A 6,920-nucleotide genomic window follows, 5' to 3' on the forward strand; every position below is an offset into this window, starting at 1 on the left:
GCAAGAGAATTTCATGCTAGGTATGGCATGTAGTTGTCCTTTATGCCAAAAATGGAATTTCTTTAACTACCTATTTTACCAAATTTTCTATTTTTTATTTATTTATTATTTATTCATTTATTTTATGGTGCTGCGCCAGCTAGGATGATATCTAATATGCGCGTATACGCTGCAGTTCTCAGAAAATAGATATCTCCAATCACAGATCTACTCCCCTACAATCAACAGAAATACAAACCCCTTTACATGCGATGAACCCAATATTACCACTAAAATTCTAAAACTCATCACCTCTCTTAATTTAAAAATCTAAATTTTCGGTTGTACTCCCATTTTCAAAATTATTTGTAAAGACGTTAATAGCCTAAGACGCTGAATGTCTTAAAATTATACTAACTAACTTTTTCCACAAGAAGCGATCATTTACTATCATATGGTTACTTTTAGCACATACTCATAGAACTTATAGCCCATGAAAATACGTTTTCCGCCAAAAATCTCAAAAAATAACCTCATTTGAGATTAAAACATAAATAATGCATAATAATATTGGCAACACTGCTTCGAAAAGCTCAAGATGATCTTTAATTGCGTTTCTGTACAATCTCAGGGTAGAATTCAGCCTGTACACCGATGAACTAGTCTGTTTAATTATGATGCACTGGACTATTAGTCCAGAATTCCTTGATTTTAGCCCATAAAAAATGAAAAATAGGCAACGCTGTACAGCCTAAACGAGGTGTCACTTCAAGGTTGAAACTTTGCCTTACCATAAGCTTCCATTACTCTTGTCCTGCTGACCAGCTTGGGTATTTAGAAAAAGGGGCGAAACTTGGCAAGGTTCTTTCGTTCTTAATTCAAATGCAGATCATATTTTGAGAATTTAGAATTCTGAGATTTTTTCATGGCACATGTTATTTTAAATCTGGAAAGGAACTCATGAGCAGGAGCTTATGCCTTTTTTAAATTTGAACTGCAGGGACAAAAGCAAGTTTTCATATTTTTCAAGTAACATTATGAGAATAGATGCCAACCTTCTTAATCAGGCAGGCACCTATCAAAAACTGACAACAAAGATTTTCTCAGCCAAGTCATTACTTCTGTTAAACCAGGTGCTGTTAGACCATGGTAAAGTTCAAACCTTCATCCGACTTCCGACATTTCAAGTTTTGAGAGAGCATCTCTCACCTTTTCTGGTGAAAATATGAGATACCAAATAATTAATCATGCGCATAGCCAGGGGGTCCAAGCCTCTTTCACGATAGGTCAGGATTGTTTGTGGTTGCTCAAGGCCAATAAAATTCAACTACTCTGAGAATTAAATAGATTCTTGGCCCATGCTCGTGCCGAGAGATACACAATTATGAAGTTGCAGTAAGTGGCATCAGTTTTTGAAAAAACAACATTACAAGTCAGGTACTTAACTACCCGACTAACAGACAGTCTTAGAGATGCAATACATTCATCAAAGAAACTAGAGAATCTCATGGCTTGGTCATGAAGAGGTACGCAATCTTTTCACAGCTTTTCAGGTGCTGCAGTCAGATATTCACACAGCTAGAAGGTAAGTAGGTAAGGCTTCAGGGTTATATAACATTGCATTCCTAGTACCATTAGAAGTTCTTTGGGCGAAACACTTCCTACTTAGAGAGGAAATTAGCATCAATTCTCTAGGATGGTCACTGAGTAAGGTGCGTTGCAATCAGATCATTCGTAGCAAAGCTTTAAGGCTAATCCCAGTTTGTAAGATCTATAAGTTGAGTTTTACGGTCCTGAAGAGCTCTTCGACTCTGATGAGATATCATGAAACTTTTAGAGGCCAGTCAAATTTTAGACATGAGTGATAGGTATGGATATGGGGGTCTAAGTAGGGGTGCTCAAACGAATTCTTGCCGGAACGCTATCGATATCGTCTCTTATTGAAACTGGCGCAGTGCCGACAGTGGCGATGATATCGACAACAGCCGGCCTTATCGGATTTTTGAGAGCTCGTACTCAATGCATTGTTGCCCCATGTGTCGGTTTATCAGATTGCCTGGCACGGCAGCGCGTAAAATAGATGTACAAATGGCAACAGCTTATTTTTGCCAGTTCCGAAAACTCTGATCGCTATCGGCAAGAGCGCTCTTATCGTAACTTTTTCTTAACGGAACTGTTTCGGTAGCTTACAGACAACCGATAGAACAGCCCTAGGTCTAAGTTGTCAGATGTGTCAAAGCTTAGGTGAATGTAACGAGGTAACAGTCCATGCAAACACCACAGACTGAAAATAAACGAGGTGGAAACTCAATGCGTAACTTTGAGAATTTTTTGAGATACTTGCTGAAAGAAATTATGGCTTGAAGGGCCTTCAGAGCTCCTAAAATATCACAGTATGGAGTATACTTGCTCAAAACCCGCACCACCCCCGGGGCCTGGCATCAAAATTTAGATGCCTGATGCAAGGATTGCAATGGGCAATTTCATTACCTGCTGACTCTCTAAGTGATGAAGACGTTAGAATTTGGCTTGATAAGGAAGGATTTTAAGTTATTAGGATCAGCAACCTCATTGGAAACTACTGAATACAGTGGCTCTCAGCCTTTCCAGGTCACGGTGACAGTGAGAGGGACATGAAGTGTCAATTATTATGACACGGCTTACAGAACTTCTAGAGGCATCTTAAGGCATTAGTTGCTTTAATAAAAGGACTGCTTACATGTGTGGTTCCGTTGGTTCTTTTGGAATCTTTAATAAACTTCCATGGGAAAACTCACTAAGGTGTCAGACACCTGTTAGCAATGGCGTGCTGCAGAAAAATCCGACGAAAAATAAAATTATGAGACTCACCTACATAATCTTCCAATAATTTGCCGTTGTCTGGTATTCTAGTTCAGAGTGCAATCGAAACAGCCGCGATCCGCGAACACTATAAAACTCTGAAATTTCAAAACTGCTCCAAAATCACAATTCACCTTGATTTGTTGGGGCTAACTTCCATGAAATCCATACGACAGGTTTCGTTTTCGTTATGTTCGGTCGCACGTGGTGACTTTCCCGCTCAAATTGAACAGAGGGCGGTGTAGTAGTTGACTCAAAAAAGGCGCCAAAATTTGAAAATGTACCTAGTGATCGAGGACGCGCAAGACTCGTGGAAGTCCTGGAAGTGCGTTCACAGGATGGCATTTTGATGGAGAAATTACAAAACTGTGTGACTCCGTTTGCTACACTGCTAATCTCCTATTATATTCCACTTTTAGAAAAGAAAAAATTATTGTTTTGAAAGAATTGCTTCTCTCCGTTCTTTCAAGAATACTTACTCTGTGGAAGGATAGGGCTCATGGGAACCTCTTTTGGCCTTCTAAGGAATTTCCAGCAGTCTGTATGAAGATTATCAACTGATAGGCTAAACAACTCATTGTTAGAAAAATGTTCTTTATTGAAATAGCTGCCTCCATAGATTTTTTTAGGGGTGATTGTTTAAACCTGATAGCCAGAATATTAACCTATTGATAGTGGAAAGTGAAATTTGCTGCACACAACTTTGATTTTAGCACTTCAAAATTAGGACCCATTTAAAGGACGAAAATTGCCCTTAGGAGCACCTATATTTTTGCAAAAAATATCGATTAGTATTTTTTTAAAGTATAAAATACTCATGTGCGGGAATTTACAAATATTTCAGTCCAGAGGATCCAACATCTCATAGTTTAAGGGTTGTATTCATTGTCATTCTTTGAACAGTAAGGTTTCCTCTTCGGCCAAAAGAGTTACATTGGTTAAGGAGGCCTTAACGTTCAAGGAACAATTATGAATACGACCCTTATTACCATCAATATTTAAGTACTTGCATTTTGCAACTGTTGAAGAATATTAAGTGCTTGTAAGCTGCTGATTAAAAAATACTTCGGGGGTATTAGAGTCGACGCCAAATAAGTTTATATACCTATAGAAAGCGACAGAAGATTTTGTGCCGTCAGTTTAGCTTTGAAAGTAAATGCTGGAATCAAGCTGATGAATCTTAGTCGCAGTCTAAAAGTGCGAGAATTTATTTGGCGTCATCTCTAATTGAGTTTCTCTGACCAACCAATTTCTTGAAGTGCAAACCCATCATCTAGTGCAAGCTTCATAGATTATTTTTCATGATTAGTTTTGTGGACCTCATCTTCAGAAAATGTGATAATTTGTTATCATGCTCACAAAATTGACCAGAAGAATTTTAAAGATAAGATCCCCCATCATGATGGTACACTGGGTTCTTGAGTAGAATGAAGGTGTCGAAGATCCATTAATTTCTATTTTTATTCTGAAAGCAGATTCTCCCGATATTTAAGAGCCTACACAGTTAATCAATACCTAAATGAATATTCTAAACTGAAATCACAATAGGGTGTTATCCAAAATTCATTTATTTTTGTGCCTTTTGTTTCCTTTCTTTGCACCTATAATTCATTGAATTTTTGAGGCATTTGTCCGATCAACTTTAATTCTGTTCTTCATTCATTCGACTCTTCGAATTAAACCCTGGGTCAAAAAAATCTCTTTTTCTAACTCCTACTTTTGTACTTACAGACTTTTGGACAGGAGCATTGATATAAAAAGGGTCAAAAACGTAAATTCTTGTCTCAGAAAGTAAGGACTTATCATATCACCTTCCAAACTACCGTAAAACTAATTTACTTTCATCTCATGACATAGAAAAACCCATCATTTGTGTAGGATGAGTGTTGGAGAGAATTGCATATATAAAAGCTAATAGGGGTCTCTGAGTAAATTTATGGGTAAATTGCAGATTAGAATTACAGGGATAAATAACAAATGCAAAAATATATAACTTAACAACACCTTTTTTTTTTTTCAGTTTTACTTAAAATTTGAGAAAGTTACAAGATTTTGGAAAAGTAACAACACACGAACATATGGATCAACTCAAAGGGAAAAAATAATATAAGAACATAGGAGACAAGTCAAAACCTAATTACCTTCACAGGGTCACAGATGAAATCAACTCGAACTGATTATAAAAAATAAACAAATCTTGGTAAGGAAGGTTGACTACAACTGCTAAACTCAAATTATAAAGGATCCATGATTTCCTGTTAAGACTAGACAACCGGTTTGTCCACTGAAATAGATTTTACGTATTTGATTTAACTGGGAAAAAGAAATTTGATTCTAGGAAAAAAAAGGAAAATCTAAGTATGAAAGAATCAGCAGTTCAACCTTTTTTTCAGGTCTAGACACATTTACTAAGCTAAGTATACTTACAATCACCCAAACAAATTCAAAAGTTGTAACAAATGACTAATGAAAGGATCATCGGTGCAGAAAGCTCTTCACATCGACATTTTTTAGGGCAGCCTTCACATTGCTGCTCATACAAAATTGCAGGATTCACTACTTTCCGAAAAGAACCCGTTACACAGTTACCTTCGCAAATATTAATGAGTTTAGTAGTTTCCTCCTGAAGAATTAGCCCTACTTTCACATTTTGGTTCTCACTTTTGGTACCTCCACATTTTTCCTGTAGGCGGTTGAGCACTTTCTGCACCCTTGGAAATTATGAGAATATTTGCTCAACCAAGAGCATGGGCTAAGAACGAAAAAAGTAAACAGAAACTAGAGGATTTAAACGAAAGTATCAGTATACAAAAGTTACTTAAGTATATCCTGCTTCAAATACTAGTAGAGTTTCTTACTGCTAAATAAGATACAAGCTCAATATTTACATCTATTTTTTCACTTAGCACTAATCAAAAATTAAATAATTTTGATTGAATCAAAAATTAAGGAGCAAAATAAACATGTGACCATCACATAAAACAGTGACTGCAACCATATTACGATACAAACTGTTTAGAGGATATGAAAGGAAATTAATTTGTTGCCAGCCGTTTCCGAAAGAAATATAAAACAGACTCCGAAAAGTAACCTACTAAAAATTTTACCCAACTTCTTTCTATGCATAGGAACTGTCCTTAAAGGTGTTGGTGGTATTCAAAAATTAACGTAAAAAAGGGTAAGACAGCTTCCCCTTGACACTTTGAGATGATACGATCCCGTTTCTGGTGTGCGAGACATTGCATCGATTGAGTAAAAAATCTCAGCTTATTTTTAATTTTTAGCCAAAGAAAGGATGTTTGCCCCTGCGCATGAGCCTAAAGAATCATTCTTAACCCAGAAATTGGCAAAAATCGTGTAAAGAAAAGCAGGATTCTTCATGGAAAAAAAAACCCTCGCATGAATGCAAGATTTTTTTCAAAAGAGAATAGTACTTTGGGTTCTCTGAATTTTGCCAATTTTTTGATCGAGAATGACTCTTTAGGCTCATGCACAAGGGCTATTGTCAGAGACCGGAACAAATCACCTTAAAAGACTGCACAGACTATGACAGAGGGATGAGGGAAAACATCGGTAATATTAAACAAGTCGTGCTTACTTATCCCAAGTCATTTCAATAGAGGAGGGGTTATAAATGAGATAGAGACTATTATGCTGATTAAGGAAACAATTTTACATTGGTTTTGTTTATCATAATGCAACAAGAAAGTTCATGGAAGTGAATGAGAAGAATTATTTGAGCTAGATAAGTCCAGTCATTGAATATGGTGCTTTAAGAAGATTTATTTACCACTTTAAATATTTGCTTGAAAAGTGTCAATTTCATCACATCAAACCACAAGATGATATTGTAAGACCCTTTACAGTTCGCAACAATTAATACCTCACCAATTGGGAAATACAAACGCTAAGCCATTCATACAATCATGTTCTGATAGTTCACGATTCAGCGTTCAAGACGAGTTCAATCGACAAATGATAAGATCTGTCCGTGCGTCAAGATCTTTAATGATGGAGATTTTGCCCTTCAGACAACACTTAGATTGACATGATCTACTGCAAGAGTACATATCATGGCTCCTGCTACTTTGTTTTTATCA

The 6,920-nt window shown here is 36.6% G+C and overlaps 2 protein-coding genes across 2 annotated transcripts in view; both read right to left on the reverse strand.

The window, feature by feature from the left end:
* The window catches only part of LOC109029629 (uncharacterized), a 203,587-nt gene extending 200,617 nt beyond the window's left edge, over positions 1 to 2,970 (reverse strand). The window contains exon 1 of the mRNA XM_072302531.1: positions 2,830 to 2,970. The gene's annotated coding sequence lies outside the window, so the exon portion shown is untranslated. The remainder of the gene's footprint in view (positions 1 to 2,829) is intronic.
* The window catches only part of LOC109029631 (uncharacterized), a 48,369-nt gene extending 45,397 nt beyond the window's left edge, over positions 1 to 2,972 (reverse strand). The window contains exon 1 of the mRNA XM_072302161.1: positions 2,834 to 2,972. The gene's annotated coding sequence lies outside the window, so the exon portion shown is untranslated. The remainder of the gene's footprint in view (positions 1 to 2,833) is intronic.
* Positions 2,973 to 6,920: the final 3,948 nt, after the last annotated feature.

This window comes from Bemisia tabaci, chromosome 7 (genome assembly GCF_918797505.1).
Source record: "Bemisia tabaci chromosome 7, PGI_BMITA_v3".
NCBI classification, from domain to species: domain Eukaryota; kingdom Metazoa; phylum Arthropoda; class Insecta; order Hemiptera; family Aleyrodidae; genus Bemisia; species Bemisia tabaci.